Source organism: Canis lupus, chromosome 13, assembly GCF_011100685.1.
Source record: "Canis lupus familiaris isolate Mischka breed German Shepherd chromosome 13, alternate assembly UU_Cfam_GSD_1.0, whole genome shotgun sequence".
Classification (NCBI taxonomy): Eukaryota; Metazoa; Chordata; class Mammalia; order Carnivora; family Canidae; genus Canis; species Canis lupus.
The window spans coordinates 42,703,731-42,727,809 of NC_049234.1; the positions used below are offsets into that span (position 1 = coordinate 42,703,731).

A 24,079-nucleotide genomic window follows, 5' to 3' on the forward strand; every position below is an offset into this window, starting at 1 on the left:
ATCACATTCTGCATTTTTCTCCATAATTTTTATTAATTTTATTGGATAGTCAGAGATTATCTTTAGTTTTTTGAAGTCAGTGTACACATTAGATTGACAATGACCCTGTTAAAGAAAAAAAAAGATATTCTTGACACTCCATAAAGTGGGAAGGAAGACTTTATTCAAGACGTGTGATAGGTGTTAAGACTATCACAACAGGGGAGGGAGATGGGGATCAACTCTAAATATAACAAGATTAGTGGGGATTTATAGTTAAGGAGCAGATTAGGGGATCAGTGGATAGAAAATTACTAAGAGGAGACATCAAGGGTACAGTGGAATTTTTGCTAAACTGATCAAACAATTATTGCTGAAGGCAGGTCAGGGTGATCAAGTATCACCTGGGGGATGATAGGGATGAGGAATTTGATCTGCTATTGAGGCTGATGGGAAATCAGGGGTGGAAGGGTTCTGTTTAAACTGGCTTAACAGGCTTCTTGCTTAAACTAGGCTTTGCAAAGACAGGGAGAAGACGGCTCAGGGGACCCTGACTAATGTTTGGTCAAGGAAAGTCCTCATCAGTTTTTAAAAAATTCTTACTTTACCAACAGACTGTATTCTATTATTTGCATCTGCTCATGCTGTTCAAAACACACTGGCTTTCTCAGGATTTCTTGAGTGTACCCGGCATGCTGCCTATCCAGATGCTTTGCACTTGATCTTCCTTTTCCTGTAATTTTCTTTCCCCACATATTCACATGTTGTCTTTCCTTACTTCTATCAGATCTTTGCTTAAAATATCTTAGATTAACCCAACCTAAAATTACAAAAGCCATACCTACCCCCTAGCCCTCTCCCTTTCTTCCTGCCTTTTCTCCTTATAACTTATCAACTGAAATTATCATAAAATAAACATACATGTAATACACATCTATCATGTGTGCATCGATTTCCCATATTTTCTCTCTCACTGTGTGAAGTCTCCTTGGGGGTGGGGGATTGAAGTTGTTTTATTCATTTGTGTAATCCCAGCACTTAAAACTGTCCTTAGAACTGTATGATAGGGAAAGCGTTCCACAAATATTTGTTGATAAGTGAACATACACAGCTTTGGTATAGTCTTTCTTTTAGGGTAGTTATTTAACAGTTTATGCCCCTAATTCCTATTGTTATTCTTTTACATAGAACTTGTTTTGCAACTGCATTTATAGACCATGCTCTGTACTTTTTATAGTTCACAGGTAGGAAATCTTCAACTTGGAAAGTGCATATAATTTTATAGAAACAACATAAAATCGAGTATTCATATTAGATAATTAAAGTAGGTAGTTACTCTACCCTACATAATTTGTAAGAAAAAAATCAGAGTGATTATGAAGCACTTGTGGTAGCTTTAAACTGAATCATTGATAACTAGATTTACATGATTCATTTCATGTAAAGCTACAAAATTTGTGAGGTATGGTTTAGAGTTATAGCTTATAGCAATTTAAGTGGCTGATATAATGATCACTGAGGATAGATTCACATGTACCACTATTGATTCCTAAGAACACAATAAAAAAAAATAGTTATGAAGAGTGAGGAAAATCAGAAGTTAAGTAAAAGCATCAGTCTTTCAGGCAAAAATTCTGCTTATATTAGAAATTTTCTGAATTCTCTTTTCGTTTTTAACAATACATAGAATAAAAATGATTTTATGGAATTGTGATATTACCTTCAGGGGTTCCCAGAGACCTCAAATAAATCGGTCAATATCTATCAATTAACTAGCAAAGATGGTCTGAGCAGCACTTGGAGAAGAGGCATTTGCAGCTAATTCGTCCAAATTTCATTATTTATATAGAAATCATTTCTTTTCCAAAGGAAGATAGAAAAAGTTGACTGAATGGAATATAATTATATATCCTCAGAATCATCTCATTTCAATCATATTTTTTGAAAAAAATTAACAATGCCTTCTCAAACTAATTAGGACAAATGAAACTCCATGTGTCTTTGGGACTTTACATATTTTGATAGCATAATCTGAATTATAACTTTTATGACAGTTTTTCCCCATTAAAGATGATATTAGTTGTGGGTTTTTCATATATGGGCTTTGTTATGTTGAGGAATTTTCCCTCAACATCCACTTTATTTTTTATCATGAATGTGTTGTACTTTGTTGAATGTTTTTTGTGCATCTATTGAAATGATCATGTGATTCTTATCCTTTCTTGTATTAAGTGTATCACATTGATTGATCTGCAAATATTGAGCCCTAGCAACCCAGAAATAAATTCCATTTGGTCATTATGAATGACTTTTTAATGTATCATTGGATTCAGTTTGCTAGTAGTTTATTGAGAATTTTTGCATTAGTGTTCATCAGGTATATTAGCCTGTAGTTCTCTTTTTTCTTTTGTTTTTTAATTTAAATTCAGTTAGCCAACATATAGTAAATCATTAGTTTCAGATATAGAGTTCAGTAATTCATCATTTGCATATGACACCCAGTGCTCATTACATCTCATGCCTTCCTTAAAATCCATCACCCAATTACCTCATCCGTTAAAGCCTAGCACTGAGTTACCTCATCCCACCCTCTCCAGCAACCATCAATTTGTTTCCTATAGTTAAGAATCTCTTATGGATTATCTCCCTCTGTGATTTCTTCCCATTCAGTTTTGCCTTCCTTTCACCTACGATCCTCTGCACCGTTCCTTATATTCCACAGATGAGTGAAACCATATGATAATTGTCTTATTTCACTCAGCATAATACCCTCCAGTTCCACCCATGTCGATGTAAATGGGTAAGGGGTAAGATTTCATTCTATTCTGATGGCTGAGTAATATCCACATATATTCATATTCATATTCATATTCATATTCATATTCATATATATATATGAATCACATCTTCTGTATCCATTCATCTGTGGATGGACTTGATCAAGATAAAAAGCCTTTGCACAACAAAGGAAACAGTCAACAAAACTAAAAGACTGCTTATGGAATGGGAAAAGTTATTTGCAGATAACATATCAGATAAAGGACTAGTATCCAAGATCTTTAAAGAACTTATCAAACTCAAAAAAAAAAGAAAAAGAAAAAAGAAAAAAAAGAAAAAACAAAACAAAACAAAACAAAAAAGAACTTATCAAACTCAACACCCAAAAAACAAATAATCCAGTCAAGAAGTGGGCAGAAAACATGAACAGATATATCTCCAAAGAAGACCTACACATGGCCAACCAATATATAAAAAATGCTCCACATCACTTGGCATCGGGAAAATACAAATCAAAACCACAATGAGATACCACCTCATGCCTGTCAGAATGGCTAAAATTAAGAAGTCAGGAAACAATGAATGTTTGCAAGAATGCAGAGAAAGAGAACTCTCTTATACTGTTGTTGGGAATGCAGGCTGGTTTTTAGCTTGCCTTTTATCCTGAATGATAGCCTTGCTGGATAGAGTATTCTTGGCTGCAGATTTTTTCCATTCAGCATGTTGAATATATCATGCCACTCTCTTCTGGCTTGCCAAGTTTCTGTTGAAAAATCTCCAGCTATCCTTATAGATTTTCCCTTGCAAGTTTATGACATCTTTTTTCTTCCTGCTTTTAAGACTTTTTTTTTTTCTTTATCACTGTATTTTGTAAATTTAATTACAATATGTCTTGGTGTTGGCTTCCTTTTTAGGATCTTGATAGGAGTTTTCTGTGCTTTCTGGATCTGGATATCTGTTTCCTTCTCCAGACTAGGAAGGTTTTCAGCTATTACTTCATCAAATAAATTCCCTGCCCATTATTATCTCTTCTTCTTCTGGCCATCCTATAATATGAATGTTATTACATTTGATGGAGTCACGGAGTTCCCTAAGTCTATTCTTGTGTCTTTTGTTTCACTTCATTGCTTTCCATTAATTTGTCTTCTAGGTCATTAATTAGTTCCTCTGCTTCGTCCAGCCTGCTGTTCATTGCATTAAGCATGTTCTTTGGTTATCCCAAGACTAGTATTTGAGAATATCATCTTAAAAATGGAGGAAGGGGGACTAGAGCCTTGAATATTGTGGGCAAGACTTATAATAAATGCTAATGGGAAAAAAGTTAGCTATTAAAATTAAGCTGATCAAATAATTTTGAGGACTATTGATAGCAAAAGAGATTTCAAGTAGATTTAATAAACGGGCTCTTTTTGTTTTTAAAGATTTTATTTATTCGTTTGAGAGAGAGTGAGTGAGAGACAGAGAGAGGGCACAAGTGGGGGTAGGGGCAGAAGGAAAGGGAGAAGCAGACTCTCTGGCAACAGGGAGCCTGAGGTGGGCTCAATCTCAGGACCCCGAGATTATAACCTGAGCAGAGGGCAGACACTCAACCAACTGAGCTACCCAGGCACCCCTGAACTGTTCTGACTTTTTTTCAGAAACTCAAACTCTAAGAGAAGAATTCAAGACATTGAATGGTGGAAATATGAATTAATTTAAGATGCTTGGGATACTTGCAAATGGATAATCTTACTAATAATATTAAGTAACTGAAAGTAGTCACTCAATTAACTATGATACCTAATCAGCTGCTTGGAAAGCTTCTGTTTAAAACTGCACTTATCCAAAATGTGTTCCACTTAACTGTCATGTGGCATTTTGTCTCTACCTTCTGTTTTGTAATCTTCATCAGGAATTCATGCTTAATGCTACATCAGGTAATTTAGCAACTGGTCAACTTCCTGCTGGTTTTAAATCACGTTTTCTTAACCAAGGCTTATTCATACAAACAAATCTCCAGTGCAACCTAATATGTGTAGGCTGTGAAACCTTTTTTCTTATCAGTTACTTTCAGGCACCCAGTGTCTTAACTATGATATCAGATCTTGGCCTAGATTTTTTTTTTTTCTGCATTAAACTATGTTGTCCAGTCACCATGCAGCATTTCTTTGGCTACCTAACTCTCTACAGTTTCATAATCTTGGAATTCTTGTCTTTGTGCATTATCTGTATCTCAGGAACTCATTCTTTCTGTATACTGCCAATGCCAATTTGCCTGTTGACCGCATGACAATCTCAATAAAATACACTTTTCCTCTAGTCTATACTTAAATACCTAACAACAGATGTGTCACAGATACAATCAATAAGAACAGAAGAAGGTCAAAATGTAAAGTGGGGCCTGGAATTCCACCACCATGTCAGGCATTAACACCCTTGTTACTTAACATTTTGATGTTGGTGGAGTTCTGTAGGGCAGAGTTCTGGGGCAGCTAGAGGAGGGGATGCTCAGGAGGCAAGGCGGAGTAGTTTTTTGCCCACTGATATAGAATTATTTGAATATTTTATCCATTGGTTTTGCTGTACTAATTGTTAAGAATACATATCAGTCCTGTAATACTTGACTCAGTAGTCTTCTCTTTAATTACCTGTGCTAGGGTTACTATTTTTTTAAAAAAATTTTATTTATTTATTCATGCTGTGCAGATTTATTAGAAGCTGGCAGAAACTTGTTAAAGTAATCCAGCAATAGTAAAAGAAGGCAATAAATCAGACAGAAGAGAATGTCTTCATTGTGATTTCAGACCAGGGGAAGACACTGCCATAGATGACTCCTAATTCCACCAATAATCGGCTCTATTTGTTATGGAAGCATTGAGGACAGAACACACGGTATTTCACCATCATTCTTGTGGACTTTATGGCCCACCTTTGTAGACTTTAATTACTTAGGCTATACAAATAATAGCATTGGTGAATGAAATATGAAAGCTACCTTCTATATTCTTCAGCCAATTAGGATGTACAGGTGTAAATAATGCTTATCCTACCATAAACAAATCACTGTGATAAATCAATGATTATTATAGTTTGCTTTATTTATATAATTATTTATAATATTATTTATCAAAATAAAATAACAATTTTGAGCACTTATAATTTACTATGCACTGTTTTAAGGATTTCATGACACATAGTAAATAACACATTAATACTTACTGTTCTATTAGGATAATAATGAGCTCTTATACCAGTAGGGAAAGTGAGGCATGGAACATTTTTAATTGTCCAGTGTTGCATAACCTATAAGAAATACATAGAATATGACTAAAATATTAATGACCAAATCATCTATGTATGAGAAAAAGATTCAAATTGCCTTGAAAGTCCAAGCCCTCTAAATTATACTGTAAAATTTTTCAGGTTTTCAAGACAAAACTAAGAAATGAGGAAGAATATTATCTGAATTCCCAAGATGTTTTCTTGGTACCAAGTACTATAACATAGATACAGTGTTTCACAGCTGTGTTAAATATTATATAATTATTAAATATTTACATATTAATATTAAGTTTAAACATTTCAAAATGCTTCATATTAAACATTGTAATATTAAATATTATGATATCTAAACAATATACATTTTATATATTGTATAACACATAGATCATGTATTTATCTTCCTGAAACATTTGTATCAGGCTTTTGTAAAAGAAAAAAGTTGTCCAAGCGATTTCTTCAGAATAATATTATTAAAAAATTATAATAATATTATAAAAATATGACCAAATTTACCTCAGCATTTTCTTACTCATTCCTAAATTATACTTAAGACTTTAAAATTATTGGAGGTAGTCAATTCAGATCTTGTGCTTATGGTAGCATTTTTACCTTTATTTATTTCAATACAAGAGAACCACCTTTTTCTAAACATAATTCTGAATGCTTTGGGGCCTTGAAGCTGAAGGCTTAAATAAACATTCATTTTACTGTCCTTTGATCTTAATAATTTCATACATGTTTCATCTGTTACTTTCTGAAAAATGAAGAAACCACAAGCAAAGTTTATGAATATTAATTGTTATGGTTATTTATACTTATTTTGTCTTTTTTATAGGTACAACTCTTTAATAAAATGGTAATGGAATCAATTGCCTTTAAAAAAACACATAAAAATAATATGCATATTTTTCATTGGCTAAATGCCATATCTTTGCTTATACTAGCATCCCTTTTTCCTGTCTATCACTTTTTCCCTAACACATAGAAACAGATGTGTATGACACAGGGAAATGTATGTGATAGACAAATACTAATGGTGATAGGCTTTAGTTATAATATTTTTTTTTAGTTATAATATTTTTGAAAGTGACATTAATAGAGATGCTTTTATGGTTTCTAAGACTTACCTATGGTGAAAACTTGAAAACCGATACACTATAAAAATTATGAGAGGAGGCAAGTGTATCTCCAACCAACAAAGCAAAAATGAACATACTAATACTAGATTTCACAAAGGAAATGATGAAAAAACTTGATGTTACTTTAAAGATGTCATTCCATTGTCTTTTGGATTACAAGAGTTTGGGATATGTGCTCTTATTAATATTTGCTCCCTCTACATCTCATACAGGTTTTTTTTTTTTTTTCCCCTCTCTACCTGCTTTCAAGATTTTTCTCCATCAGTTTTATTTAACATTCTGATTATGATCTGCCTTGGTCTGATTATCTGTGTTTTTCTGTTTAGAGTTCTTTGAGCTGCTTCTTCTTCTTCTTCTTCTTCTTCTTCTTCTTCATCTTCTTTTTTTAATATTTTACTTATTTATTCATGAGAGACAGACAGAGAGAGAGAGAGAGAGAGAGGAACGGACACAGGCAGAGGGAGAAGCAGGCCCCATGCAGGGAGCCCGACGTGGGACTCGATCCTGGGTCTCCAGGATCATGCCCTGGGCTAAAGGTGTACCACCTGAGCCACCAGGGCTGCCCCTGTTTAGAGTTCTTTGAGTTTCTTAAACTTGGTTAGTTACATTTTTTCTTTTTCAAATTTGCTCTTGCCATTAATATTAAATATTTCCCTAGAGTCTACTGATAAAATATCCTTCTTTTCCATTTGTTTTTACTTTGTACTTTATTTTGGATAAAGTTCTATGCCTTTTTAACTTCACTAGTCCTTGTGCCCAATCTGGTTTTAATCTCCTCTCAGTTTTTTTTGTTTCATTTCAGAGACTATATTTTACATTTCAAGGTCCACTTGGTCTTCTGTTTTATACTTAATAGTTCTATCTTTATGACAGTCATGCTTCTCTCTATATTTTTGTACATATTTATAAGATTTATAGTAGCTTTTTATTTTTTTCCTTATTCTTTGGTGGTTTACTTATTTATTTGAGTATAGTTGACATTAGTTTGAGGTGTACAACATAATGATACTACACATCTATATGTCATGCTATGCTCACCACAGTGTAGCTACCACAGTGTGTAACCATACAGTGCTATTACAATATCTTCGGTTATTCCCTACATTGTACCTTTTATTCCCATGACATATTTCATAGTTGGAAGCTTTATTTCCCACCCTTCACTCTTTGGCCCATCCCTCCACACTTCTCCCCTCTGGCAACCATCATTTCATTCTTTGTATTTATAGATCTGAATCTGCTTTTTGTTTATTTTATTTTATTTTTTTTAGATTCCGTATATGAGAGATAATATGGTATTTATCTTTCTCTGATTTATTTTGCTTAACATAATACCCTCTAGGGCCCATATTCTTTTGAAATTCAAATCAAAGAACTGAATTGACCTTAATCAACAAGAAAGAAGGTATTTTGGTAATAACCCAAATAGCCAGAAAGTAGCATTGTTATTTTAGAGGAAATATTAAAAAGCTTAGGGAAGGGACACCTGGGTGGCTCAGCAGTTGAGCGTCTGCCTTTGGCTGGGGGCATGATCCCAGGATCTGGGATCCGGGATTGAGTCCCATGTCTAGCTCCTCATGAGCCTGCTTCTCCTTCTGCCTGTGTTTCTGCTTCTCTTTGTGTGTCTCTCAGGAATAAAAATAAAAGAAAAAAAGAAAAAAGAAAAAAGTAAAAAAGTAAAATAGCTCAGGGAAAAGAAATATAAAACTCTTGCTAATTGCTCAAGTAACTGAGTTAATAATATTCAGTTGTTGCTTCAGCTTGATTTGTAGTGACTTAATAATTCAAAGAAACTGTCATATATTATGCATGTATACACACATACATATTCAGATATACAGCAATTTCTATCATACGCCATTCACAAAATTAGTCCTAGATGGATGATATATCAAAATGTTTCTTGAAAAAAAAGCTATTAAAAAAGCTATAAATATACCTGATTTTAGATTCTGACACTAAAGATAATCTCTGCATTTAGAACCTTCTTTCTACTAATTGATTTTTCTCCCAGTTATGGGTCATGCTTTCCTGCTGCTACACAAACATGGTAAATTTTTATGAGATGTTGGAATTGTAAAGTTTAAAATTATCCATATCAGTTTTAATATTTCTTTAAATAGTATTACAAGTTGTTTTTTCGTGTAGTCAAGTTATTTTAGGTCAGTTTGATATTCTTAAGGCTTGTTTTTAAGCTTTGTTATGGCATGGCCAGATTTGTCTTCTCTTTGAGCCTAATTTTGATCCATTCTCAAAGCATGACACTTTTAAGATGCTACCTAATGTCCTATGTAATTTTAAGGTTTCTCTGGTGTGGCAGTTGGGAACTCTTGTGATTTACAGAAATTATTTGGCTTACAGGGTCTGGTGATTTCTTTGGATTCTTACAGAATTTTTCCTAGTGCACGCAAAAATGAGGACTGAAAGATTAAAAGAAACTCCTATGTAGATTTCTAAAGTTCTGTCTCTTTCTGTTTTTCTCTTTTTCAGCATTCCGCCCAAACATTCTTTCTGTCTTTTATTCATTGGACTACAATATGTTTCTCTTCAATACAGTGAGGAGCGTTTTAGTTACCTCATTTTTGTGCTGTGGCCTAAAAGCCAACTTCAGACAGTAAGCTAAAGCAACCACAGGACTCAGATTGTTTCTCATTTCCTCAGGTATCACAACCCCGCATATCTTGTTGTCCAATGTCTGAAAACAAATTTTTAAAATTTTAATATATTTATCTGGTATTTTAGTTGTTAATGGCATTAAGGCAATTTGTCTGAAAGTTAAAGAGCCTGAAGGCAAGACAAAATAATTCTAATCCTAACCACATTATTTACAAAATCAAAGATAAGGGAACACTATACAACCCATTTATAGGACTACCATAATTCTGATACCAAAACAGACAAAGACATTATAAAGAGATATTATTCTGTATGATTGTAGGTAGCAAGATCCTTAACAATGTTAGCAAACAGAACCTAGCAATAAATAAAATGTATAACTTATGACCAATAAGTAGGTTTTTATCCCAGCAATGCAAGATGCTGAATTAATATTGAAAAACAAATTGTTGTAATTTATCACATTAGAGACTATGAGAGAAAAATGGATGATCACAACAGATGTATAAAGAACATCTGACAAAATTCAAACTCATCCATAATAAAAACTCTCAGCAAACTAGTAATAGAAAGAAAAAACAAAAACAAAAACTTCTTCATCCTGATAAAGAACATATGTGAAATACCTACAGCTAAGATGATACTTAATGGTGAAAGAGGGAGTAGTTTTTTTTTCTCTAATATTGAGAACAAAACAAGGATATTTGCTTTTATCACTTCCATTTAGTATTGTATTAAGATCCTAGCCAGTGCCTTAAAGTGGGGGAAAAAAATAACATTCATACATATCAGAAAGGAGTAGTAAGCTATTTTTATTTAACAACTGCAGAATATTCTGTATATAAAAATCCCATGAGATCTACAAAAAAGGCACATGAGTTAATAAGTTAATAGGGTACAAAATCCATATGTAAAAGTCAATTGTATGTCTAAGTGCTAGCAATGGGTGTTTATACGTTGAAATTAAAAATAAATGCCCTTTATAAAAGAACTTAACAAGATAAAACACTTAAAGATAATTTTATGAAAACATTTGCAAGACTTCTACAACTGAAGACTTCTGACCACTGAAATAAAGACCAATATAACTAAAGAAATACATTATGTGTAAGGATTAGAACATTTAGCATTATAAACATGTCCATTTTCTCTAAATTGATCTATAGATTAAATTCAGTTCCATTTATAGAAATGTAGAAATAAAGAGGCTGTTTCTAGATAAATATTGTAGACTTTTTGTAAAAAATAAAAAAGCTGTTTCTAAATCGATATTTTACCGCACCTCTGCTTTTCCACTTGGATTTTAAATTAATCTATTTCAATCAAGCTGCTATTAAAAACACATGTTGCAATTGTAACAGAGCCTAACCTTCTGACAAAGAATAAACAGAGCTGCAGGATGGCTATATTAAAGATGTGCTTTGCAATAAATATAAGACATAAGAATAAAAAGACAGTAGGCATATAGTTTTCCCAGATGGTCATTAAAATACCAAGCTCTAGCAGATAGTGTCAGGGGTAAAAAAAGATTCAGTCAAGGAGTTCACATGTGTTCTTCAAACCTAACTGCTAAAAGCTGAATGAATATCATGCTATATCAAGGGGCAGAGTCCTTTTTTTTTTTTTTTTATGATAGTCACAGAGAGAGAGAGAGAGAGGCAGAGACATAGGCAGAGGGAGAAGCAGGCTCCATGCACCAGGAGCCCGATGTGGGACTCGATCCCGGGTCTCCAGGATCACGCCCTGGGCCAAAGGCAGGCGCCAAACTGCTGCGCCACCCAGGGATCCCCAAGGGGCAGAGTCCTTAATACCACTTTCCATCTAAGTATTTTAGTATTTCTGTGATACTATCAATCATTCTTTAGTTACTAAAGATACTTTATGGGAAAATATGCAAGGATTGGAAGAAAATGTACAGTAAAACTTGATATCCCGAGCTTTATAGCAATATTAGAGAAAACATGCTCACTCACAAACACTCTGGCAAATATATATACACCAGATAATTTTCATGAAAAATTATTTTCATGTTACAGGAGTTGAAGATCAGAAGAGTTAAATATAAACTTTCTAGACTTAGAAATCTGAGGACTTGATGGCAGAGCCATGATTTGAACTTAATTTTGTTTCATTTTAAAGGTTTTAAGTTTAAAGGTTTTAAGAATATATATGAGTATATATGCATGTATATGAACTATCATTTTTATTACATTTCAATTAGCTAATTACATAATACAACTGCTACCTTTATAAGGGATTGAGTATAAATTGTTAAAAAAAAACACAAAAGCTCCTTTATGTAATCATGTGGAATTTATTCTAATGATCTAAAGATGATTTGGTGATAGGATTCTTGTTATTATCTTACTAAATATTAGAGATTTTTAAATTTGTTTTTCAGATACTATGATTTTAGGATGTTCATATGCTAAGAGTAGTGAGAGGGAGGAATGAGAACAGCTGGAATATGGTCCCACAGGCAGAGAAGTTGGCCTTAGACAGAACCATGGATTGCCCTTCTGGAGTATTGGGGCAGGGGGGCTGTGGATATTTGAAGAATGGTTTTGTAGATTGCTTCTGAGAATGCATGAAATTTTTTCTCCTATTCTTTTTCTCAGTGGAATTAAAGTGAGGACATAGAACACACACACAAACACAAGAAAATAGTTAACATTGAAGACCTGACACTGCTATCTTGAGAAAGATCAGTTTGCAGAGTTGTCCTGTTACATAGATGTCTAGAAATTTGAATCATGGAAGCATTCATAACTGAGGCTGGCTCACAGTGTATAAACTGTTCAAAAAAATATTTTCTGCTGAACACTTATTTCCTACTAGGAACTTCAGATGTGGTACATGCTAGGCAAGAAAACCAGTAAGAATAGCCCCCAGGAAAAACTGTGGACACTGAATCTCTGAAGAGTTTCCCTGGTACAAAAGGTTTAATATATGTTGTCATAACTGGTTATTGAAGGAATTAAGCACACTCCATGTGACTCCACAAGGAGAGAACTTTTGCAACTCATACCTGGTTTCCTCTGGATTTTGTCCCATGTATCTTTTCCTTTTGCTGATTTCGCTTTGTATCTTTCATCATAATACATCAAAGCTATGATTATTAATGCATGAGAGTCCTGTGAGCCCTCCTAGCAAATAAACCTAAGGGTAGAATTGGAGACATCTTATCAGCATAAACCCATACATGTGCACGCACACTCTCTATATATACGATTAAAATATTGAACAAGTTGGGTCAATTATTTAACCAATTTACGGTGAAAGATCCCACTTTCTATCATTGTTGGGGATTTTTTAACCAAGGGTTGATATATGTATGAATATGGATAAATAATTATCTTTAAATATGACAAAAGGACCATAAGAGTTTTAAAATTCCTTTAACTTTTCTAAATTCCTAAAAACTATACATATAAGATATAGTGTTAATAATTTAGAACTATTGTGATCTTAAGGTTTGAAGAATCTATTTGGGTTTCTAATATACTATCTGCTTAATTAGAACTAGAGCTAATTCAAAATGAAGTATTAAAAATATTGGATAGGAAATATAAAAGTGTTTTATATAAGGATATAGAAGGTAGACTCAAACTAGAAAAAAATACATACTTAAGAAAACAACTTTAACATGTACTTTTTGTAGGAAAAGGGAAAAAAAAAACTAATGATTATTTATATTTTAAACACCAGTGCAGAGACAAAGAATTAGTGAACTGGAAATTGCATGTAAGAACATTTCTCAGAATTCAGGACATAAAGTATAAGAGGTAGAAAATATGAAATTGAGACTAAATGACATACAGGATGGATTATATGTGAAATCAGAGTCCCAATATAATAGAAAAGAGAGACTGTTAAAGAGGTAATATGGGAAATGAAATATTTCCAAAAATGATGATAGACTTGAATTTATAGTTTCGGGAAGCACAGTAAACACTAAGCAGCAAAAATAAAATGAAATACATTATAAGCCACATAATAGTAAAACTACAGAATGTTAAAATCAGAGTTACAGTAAAATATCCAGAGTACATAGGCAGTTTATCTATAAAAAAAATAACAACTTAATACAAAAATTGTCAATAGCACTGGTGAAAGCTAGAATGCTGTAGGATAATATCAAATTTTCAGAAAGAAGGAAATTCTCACACTGTAACCCCAGCTTAATGCTAATTTATGAATTAAAGTGAAATATAACATTTTATAATAAAAGAAACTAATAATTTGCTATGATGGACTTTGCTAAAATAACTTTTAAATGTTGAAAATCAAGAAAAAAATACCTGAGAAAATATGAAATTGAATAATCAGAAATTAATAAGTATGCTATCACATTCGTATTATAAGAAAATATCGACTGTATAAAACTAATGATAATCTCTAAATTTGGAGGGAAGAAGGCAGAGTTAACTAAGATGTTGGGCAGTCCTAACCCCTATAAGAGGTTAACACGTTGTAAGGTATTTATGGGGTATATATTTATAGTTTTCCCCTAAGTTTGTATGCTATGCTATTAAGAGCAATCAATAAACACTAGACAGACAATAAACTGGCATGTAACTGCCATTCACTAAGATGAAAAACTTTTTGCCATGCCTCTAACATCTGTTGAGCTTAACAAATTCAGATGCTATATCAAAGTCGCTTGTATTGTTATTTGAAGTGAGTTTCTTGTACACAGCATGTGGTTTGATAATATAGGTTATTAAATTCAATTTTCCAATCTCTGACTTTTAGTTGGTATATTTAGCACATTTATATTTAACATAATTATTGATTTATTAGAGCTTAAGTGAGGCATTTTGGTTTTTATATTTGTTTCATTTGTTCTTCATTTCTTTGTTTTTACTTTTTCCATTTTCCTGTGGGCTCTTTGTACCTTCTTCTTTACATTTCATTTTGATTTACCTTTATTATTTCTGAGTATATCTCTCTGTAAAGATGTTTTAGTAGTTGCTCTATGTATTACTGTATCTATATACTTGAGTAAAGTGTAGAAAACTTATATCCCTTTAGGCCCCTTTACATTTCCCCCCATTAATATAATCTTAAACATTTCTTGTACATACTCAAGAACCACATCAGATGTTATAATTTTTACTTCCACAGTCAAACATAATTTAGAAAACTCATGAGTTTATTGCATTTACCTGGATTTTCACTTTGTGATTTCATCCTTTTTGATGGTTTAAAATTCCTTCCTTTATCATTTCCTTTCCATCTCAAGAACTTCCTCTAGCTGTTTTTTTAGGGTATCTTGTTTAAGTCTCTTATCACAGACCTGAGGTGAAATTGCATGAATTTTATTGATTAACTCATAGGCTTATTATAATTTTGAAAATCAGTTTTATTTGACCATCAATAAACAATCATTTACCACTTTGTTTCCAGACAAGGCAAGTGTCACAGAGACTAAACAAAACATTGGCACCTTGAATTGTTCCCATTCTCTTCTGAGTAGCCAAGCTTCTTTTAAAAGCTCTTCGGGGAAAATGATATATTTAGAAGTAGGTAAGAAGTCAATGTCTTTTAACTTTCGGGAGCAATTTTATTATATAGAGAATTGGGATGTCTCTCTTTAACAGATATGAATGCTTTGTGAAAGGACATCCTTCTTTGTCACTGCTTTCATTGTTTCTACTTAAAGTTTTTCATTTCCAGGACTGTTACCATGAATAATCAAAGTCCTTTGAATTGCTGTATTATTATAACCCCCATAATATATTAATACTTCTGTGATTTCAAAAAAGTCACAAGAGCATCACTGAGATTCCTATTGCCACCAATTCAGCATGTCCCAACTTGACTGAACTTGCATTTTTATCTCTTAATCTTTTACAATAGATTATTTGGACTTTACTTTTAAGTTATATAACTTTTAAGGTATATTTTAAAAAATGGTGAAGCTACTAACTGGCCTTTGGTCATATTCTTCTTAAATTCCATTCTTAATTTTTCTGATATTTAATTAATCTCTGACATGATCTACAGGTTACATATAAATCATTTATCTTTGAAATAAAGACTTAGGAATGAGCAAAAGCAATTAATCTTGACTAAGGTTATATCATTGTTCTCCCCTCCTGTTCATGATAGACATCTTGCCTGGATCCCAGAAAGTAAATTGCTGGGTTTAAAGGTGTCTCAAATTTCCACATTTTTAAAACTTAGATCTTCCTATAAAAAAGCACTTCATTTTATGATATTAGGATTTTGTCTATTATTCTAGACCATCTCTTATAAAAATTGACACATGAAATGTTGTTTTGTTAGTTTTTATTATAAATGATCATACCTTTTCTTTAATTTTGCTTAGACTTGTTCAGAAATACAGAGATGATTCATACTTATTCAAGGCCACATTTAAAAATCTGTAGACAAGTACAGTGAAAATCCCTGACAAAAATTTTCAATTAAACACAACTACAAGGACATAGGGTCCTTTTTATCTAACATAGTTATTTTGCTTTATTTAATTTTATTTCACATAATTTTATATTTAAAGGCTGTAATATTTCTCATTTGATCAGTTCTTAGTTCCATGACCTTGGTTTTATGGTTTAACATTATCAATTACAAGGATCACCTAGAATATTCCATAGTATTCTTCTAATTCAATGGGAAACATGAACTGAACATTATCCCTGGATTTTTCAAGTAGATTTTTTAAAAGTATCTCATGTTTTAAAAGTCAATCAAATATAGAAATGTAGTAGTAAAAAAGATAATACTATTAAACTGCATTTTAACAATGAGCTATATATCATGAAAAGGGAAGCTTCAAAATTACTCAACGTTAACAAATTAAGAGTATTTTTCCTGTCAGTGGATGGAAATTTTGAAATTCTTAGAGAAATTTTATTATATACAGAATAAATTTAAGTAACAGTATTTTACCAGAATTTGTTTGTTAGCTTTCTAATTGCAAGATCTCTGGCCTTTAAAGAGTTGAAAGCCCTGATACATTGAACATATGACTTATTAGAAGGTACACATAGAAAAAACTCTAAGCATAGGACATGTCCAGTGTTTTTCTAAAGGTGGCATATCTCCCTCTTGCACTGCGATGACTGAAACTGATAACACACATGTAATTTTCCTTTCTAATTTGGATTTATAAGCAAAGGGTTTCTCCTGTTTTCCAGCAGAGATATTGCAAAGTAACAAGCATGATGATATTTTCCTTACACAGCCCCAGATAAAAACTCAAGACCATATTATAAATTTATTTTATTTCCCTTTTTAAAATATTCTATCAGTAGTGGCTTTATTCTGTCATGCTCTCCAATTGATATATTTTAATTCCATTCTTTCAACTGATATATTAATCAAGTAAGAAAATAGCAAATGCCCTAGGTTTGTCCCTTAGTTTGGTTTATAGAACTTTCAATACTCCCTACCCACATATCCCTTCTCTAACACAATGGCCAAACATAAAATTTGGCTATACACTTACTGATAGTCCAAACAAATGGGAAACTAAATGCTAGACAATACTCATTAAATAACTTTCTTTTTTCAGAAATTTCTCATTGTCATTGAGGAACATTTTCTAATGTTGCTTTTTGGTAATGCCTTTGGAAATAATTTTGTATCAAGTCCAAAATTGATTTTCTTACTACCATCCCTTGTGCTAATCAAAGAAAGTCAGGCTCTCACCACTAGATGTGATTCCTATAAAGTGATTCTGTGAGGATCTATACTTATGTTCAGTTATGCACCTCAGTCAAGGAGTATGCCTTACAATAAGAGTGCATGGGAGGAATCCTCAGCACCTTTACACAACCTTCTCTAAATATAATTTCTAAGTTTTTGATAAGCCCTGGAGTGCAGACAACTTGAGTGTGTATTTTCTGACAAGTATTGCAAGTGCTTTTTTTTCTTTGTAAGTTATGATAGAATCATGTACTCTATAAAGAAAAGAAGTGTATAGGAGATTTGACATCTTTATATAAAATCTAAAAATTTGTGGAAAGTTAGAAATACTGAAGTTAAGAACCTTATACTGAAGTATATAACATATAAAGGTGTTTTCTGGGTTCAGACTTTGGCAAATAATTGGCAGAAGGTTTACTTTCTTTGAAATTCCAATTAAAATATTCATAAGTACTGAGGAAAAATAAATAAAAATTTGTATGAAGTTACTGTGGCCGAGTTCAAAAAGGGTGTTGCTTGTGTTCTCCTCTAGGATTTTGATGGAATCTTGTCTCACATTGAGATCTTTCATCCATTTTGAGTTTATCTTTGTGTATGGTGAAAGAGAGTGGTCCAGTTTCATTCTTCTGCATGTGGATGTCCAATTTTCCCAGCACCATTTATTGAAGAGGCTGTCTTTCTTCCAGTGGATAGTCTTTCCTCCTTTATCGAATATTAGTTGACCATAAAGTTAAGGGTCCGCTTCTGGGTTCTCTATTCTGTTCCATTGATCTATGTGTCTGTTTTTGTGCCAGTACCACACTGTCTTGATGACCACAGCTTTGTAGTACAACCTGAAATCTGGCATTGTGATGCCCCCAGATATGGTTTTCTTTTTAAATATTCCCTTGGCTATTCGGGGTCTTTTCTGATTCCACACAAATCTTAAAATAATTTGTTCTAACTCTCTGAAGAATGTCCATGGTATTTTAATAGGGATTGCATTAAACGTGTAAATTGCCCTGGGTAACATTGACATTTTCACAATATTAATTCTTCCAATCCATGAGCATGGAATATTTTTCCATCTCTTTGTGTCTTCCTCAATTTCTTTCAGAAGCATTCTATAGTTTTGAGGGTATAGATCCTTTACCTCTTTGGTTAGGTTTATTCCTAGGTATCTTGTGCTTTTGGGTGCAATTGTAAATGGGACTGACTCCATAATTTCTCTTTCTTCAGTCTCATTGTTAGTGTATAGAAATGCCACTGACTTCTGGGCATTGATTTTGTATCCTGCCACACTGCCAAATTGCTGTATGAGTTCTAGCAAATTTGGGGTGGAGTCTTTTGGGTTTTCTATGTAGAGTATCATGTCATTCGGTGAAGAGGGAGAGTTTGACTACTTCTTTGCCAATTTGAATGCCTTTAATGTCTTTTTGTTGTCTGATTGCTGAGGCTAGGACTTCCAGTACTATGTTGAATAGCAGTGGTGAGAGTGGATATCCCTGTCTTGTTCCTGATCTTAGGGGAAAGGCTCCCAGTGCTTCCCCATTGAAAATGATATTTGCTGTCGGCTTTTCCTAGATGGCTTTTAAGATGTTGAGGAATGTTCCCTCTATCCCTACACTCTGAAGAGTTTTGATCAGGAATGGATGCTGTATTTTGTCAAATGCTTTCTCTGCATCTAATGAGAGGATCATACTCTCATTAGAAATGACAAATACCCACCATTTGCTTCAATGTGATGGAACTGGAGGGTATTATGTTGAGTGAAATGAGTCAATCAGAGAAGGACAAACATTATATGTCTTCATTCATTTGGGGAATATAAATAATAGTGAAAGGGAATAAAAGGGAAGGGAGAAGAAATGGGTAGGAAATATCAGAAAGGGAGACAGAACATAAAGACTCCTAACTCTGGGAAATGAACTAGGGGTGGTGGAAGGGGAGGAGGGTGGGGGGTGGGAGTGAATGGGTGACGAGCACTGATGGGGGCACTTGACGGGATGAGCACTGGGTGTTATTCTGTATGTTGGCAAATTGAACACCAATAAAAATAAATTTATTATTAAAAATAAAATAAAAAAATAAAAAGAAAGAAAATGAAGCCCTGAAAGGGTTTAAACTGTTTCTATGATATATGGAAATTTCTTTAATGTCCTTCACAATAAATTCAATTACTTTTCAAAGAAAAAAAAATTGGTATGGCACTGGCAACTAAGAAAAATAAAGAGTACTCTTGACAAAGGAAAGTAGGAGTGTAATTTTAATGTCAATTCAAGTAGTATTTAAGGCAAAAGAAAGGGTATATGAAACAAGAATTATTTTATATTAATAAATAGAGTAATCCTAATTGAAGAAGAATGGTGTCCAACCTTTATGCCGTAAATAGCAGAGTAGTGGTCATTGGGGCACTGTTTTCAATCTTTGTCAGATGAAGTACATAAAAAATCAGATAAGCCTTGTTTTAAAAAATTCAGAGAAAGAATTTGAATGAAAGAAAACAGACATGCATATGTTTAGAGCCTGACATGGGACTCGATCCAGGGTCTCCAGGATCATGCCCTGGGCTGCAGGCGGCGCTAAACCGCTGCGCCACCAGGGCTGCCCATATGTTTGACTCTTAAATAGATAAAGGATGATATATGAAGATCCTATTATCTTTGCATGGTTAGAGTACAGAGAGAAATAAAGGTAGATTCCCTAGAAGTTAAAAGACCTTAATGGAGGCTTTATTTGAATATATGGAATCTTAACAGGCAAATAGACATTTGAGGAACTTTTGCACTGAACTATATAGGATGAATAAGAGAAGACAGAGGCTGAAAGGAAAATCAAAAGGATTCTATTGCAATTGTGCTTTAATGAATGATGAAGGCTGATATTGGGTTACAGAAGATAAAAAATATTGCAAACGGAATCAATGATAGATTGCCACGGAGTACGTGAGACTAGGAGGCAAAGTTTTATAAATCACTGGTAAATTTAAATGTGATTTTGGTTTGTAATTAGGAGTCTATTTTTATTATAATCAGTTCGGACCAACTTCAGTTCTGATTCACCTGCAGATCTGTCTTCCCTCAGATCCTGAAACATCTATGTCTGATTACTTTATCTTGTTAGAAATTATGCAGGAATGGGAAGTTAATTTGGCCAGTGAATTCTTCAGGGTCTCATTCCTTTAACTGCCAGAAAACCACATTACACAAGATGAAAAGCATTTTGTATATGATAACTTACCACAGCTGTTTTCCCCCAATTATCCCCAAGATACAGACTGACAAAGATGGAGTTCGCTTGCAAATAATTTGTGAGTTTACTGTGAGAGGGAGTTGAAAGTAATTTTAAAGCACATGATTATTTGCTAACTCTATATTTAATTGTTTGAGGAACCATCAGATTATTTTTCAAAGTGGTGACACCATTTTACATGCCCACCAGCAATGTATGAAGCTTCTGACCGATGTACCACATTTTTGCCAATACTGGTTATCATCTGACTTTTTGATGATAGTCATTCTAGTGAGTGTGATGTATCTCTTTGTGATTTTGATTTATATTTCCCTGATGACTAATGATGTCAAAAAATGTTTTCATGTGTTTAGTTGCCATTCTGTATGTATTTTTTGGGAAAAACATCTACTCATATCCTTTGCCCTTTTTTTGATTTGGCTGTTAGTGAGTTATAAGAGTTATTTATGTAGTTTAGACTCAAGCCTCTTATCAGAGATATGATTTGAAAATATTTTCTCGCATTCCATGGGTTGTGTTTTCATTTTCTTGATTGAGGCCTTATGAAGCATTCCACTACTAGGTATATACCCCAAATAAATGAAAATATATGTCCACACAAAAACTCTGCACAAATGTCTATAGAAGCATTCATTATTCAGGGGATATCTGGGTGGCGCAGCGGTTTGGTGCCTGCCTTTGGCCCAGGGCGCGATCCTGGAGACCCGGAATCGAATCCCACATCAGGCCCCTGGTGCATGGAGCCTGCTTCTCCCTCTGCCTATGTCTCTGCCTCTCTCTCTCTCTCTGTGACTATCATAAATAAAATTAAAAAAAAGAAGCATTATTCATAAGAGCCCAAAGTTGGGAATAACCCCAAAGTCCACCGGATGAATATAAACAAAATGTGGTATGTTAGACCATGGAATATTATGTGTAAAGTATTAAGATATGCTACAACATGGTTAAACCATGAAAACAAAAGACCACATAGTATATGTTGCCACTTTGATGAAATATCCAGAAAAGGAAAATTTATAGAGACTGAAATTTGAATGGTGATTTCTTAGGGATGGAGGATAAGAGGATGATAGCTAAAGGGCATGGGGCTTCTTTTTGAGGTTAGGAAATGTTCTAAAATTGACCGTGGTAGTGATTGTACATATCTGTGAATGTGCTGAAAACCACTGAATTACAACATTTAAGTGGATCAATTGCATAGTATATAAACTGTATCTCAATTAAGATGTTATTAAAAGAAATCCCCACATAATAAGATTGAAGTTATCATGATCCTGGGTTTACCTATGCTTATGTGGCTGGAAATCACTAAATAATTTGTTCTTACTTAGTTCTGAATTTATATACCTGTAGGTATTTGTACATAAAACTGCTAAACTGAGTGACTCTATGACAATTGCATTCAAACTTCTGGTTTTCAGTGTAGCCAGTCAGGAGCACAGCCCACTCACAGCCCGAGTTTCTAACTTTCTTGGCCTTATGGAAGCTCTGAAAAAACTATTCAAATGTTTAAAGGTCTCCAGAATAATTATACTTAGGCACATTTTTACATGTAATTTATTACATCAGAAAATGATTTAAAAAAAAGAAAATTATTTTTTTCTAACACAGGCACAGAAAAATACAGCCTTTACACTTGTTTCTCTTATAAAAATAAGTTTCCACTGCCTGAAAAAAATAGGCAATATATGCAAAAATACGGAATCAAGTTTGGATTCAGCAAAGAAAGTGATTTCAATCATGTGAATCTTTGGTTCTGCTTTCATAATAGTGTTTAATATGAAAAATAAGAATTAAAATAGTATCTCATACCACATACTTCTGTTTAGAACAAAGACATAAATACCTTCGGGACATTGACAAAAATCATGTTTTCACCCAAGCAATTTTCAAATTAAAAAAGGAAATTGACACATAAACATTTTCCTTATCTGGCTCATGGAAACCCTGAAAACCATCCATGGACTTTCTCGAGTTAACAGCTTTTTAAGAGAGAAAAAGTCCTAGTTTCTGACCAAGGAATACTTTCTAACTTCTAGGATCAATGCTTCTTAAATAAGACTTATTTACTATAATCTACTAAGACCCAGTTAAGCATTAACATGCCCGTCTTCCTCTCAATAAACCTTCCCTCTGCCCCAAGAATAGCTCATCATTGTTTATTTCTGTTTGAGTATTTCCTAGATGCATTGCACATATAAATAATGATAAGTGATTGTTCTGGTCTCCCCTTATGTGTTCTCCTAACATATAGGAAAACAGCTATCTCCAATACATGATAGAGTAATTAAGAAAATGCACTTAACTCCATAATCTTTCTATAAGCACCATATCCCCTTAAACCACGAGTACATCTCCAAGTAGGACCTTTTTTTTTTTCCATTTCACAGATATGAGTCTCATCCAGAATAAAGAAAAATGAAATTAAATAGTTTAGATAAGAAGTCAGAGAATAACTGTCAAGAAAAGAAGAAGGAAAAATATAATAAGACAAGCATAGAGAACAAAGCTAAAGAGGACAGAAATGAATATGCCATGTGTTTCTCTGTGAGAGTTACTGTATTATCCACTTTATTTTTCCATTTTGTACGGAGAAATCATAATGTGAGAGCTTTTAATAAAACTGACTGAATTTGACCCTTAATTATTCTATAATACCTGAAGAATGACAGGATTGAAATAATTTTGAATGGAATTTAGGAAATAGAAAATTTTTAATATTATAATTAAAAAGTTTGAAACTATTAAATTGAGGAATCATCTAGCTATGCATGTTTTGGTATTTAATTTATGTTTTCAAGTTTCGTCCCCACAAAAGTAATCTAAGATACAATTGGAGAAAGATTAAATATATTAGAGCTTGACAGAAAAGGATCCTTCTGGGAAACAGCAGGTGTTTTATTTTGTTTCACTTTTTTTATTTGACTTCGGTCTTCAGAGTTACTGAATTTGAACACTTAGATATTCAGAACAAGCAGTCAGCTTCTTTTTAAATAGGTTTATGGATGGCCTCTAAAATAAATGCACATGAACACAAATGATTAAATGATCTAGAAAAAAGCCATTTTTTAAGTAAGATTTTATTTATTTTTCATGAGAGACACAGAGAAAGAGTCAGAGACACAGGCAGAGGGAGAAGCAGGCTCCACACAGGGAGCCCAGTGTGGGACTTGATCCTGTCCTGGGGTCACGCTCTGAGCCAAAAGCAGAGGCTCAACCCCTGAGCCACCCAGAAGTCCCTAGAAAAACCCATTGAAGGGAAAATATGTTATTTGGTACTTATTCAACAAAGAAGGAGGTATTCACATACTCTGACATCAAATGCATGTTTAAAATATTGGAAAACTAAAGGAAATTTTTAAAATAAGTTTCCTCATAAGCCTGCCACCATAATCTAACAT

At 33.3% G+C, this 24,079-nt stretch overlaps 2 long non-coding RNA genes across 4 annotated transcripts in view; one reads left to right on the forward strand and one right to left on the reverse strand.

The window, feature by feature from the left end:
• Positions 1 to 24,079, forward strand: part of LOC111098468 — an 87,948-nt gene that overhangs the window by 48,568 nt on the left and 15,301 nt on the right. The window lies entirely within an intron of this gene.
• The window catches only part of LOC111098467, an 88,234-nt gene that overhangs the window by 10,656 nt on the left and 53,499 nt on the right, over positions 1 to 24,079 (reverse strand). Inside the window, exons 3-6 of the long non-coding RNA XR_005368362.1 lie at positions 14,942 to 15,072; positions 12,802 to 12,932; positions 9,733 to 9,852; positions 5,956 to 6,039 (exon numbers count right to left, since the gene is read on the reverse strand). This is a non-coding gene — a long non-coding RNA (uncharacterized LOC111098467). The remainder of the gene's footprint in view (positions 1 to 5,955; positions 6,040 to 9,732; positions 9,853 to 12,801; positions 12,933 to 14,941; positions 15,073 to 24,079) is intronic.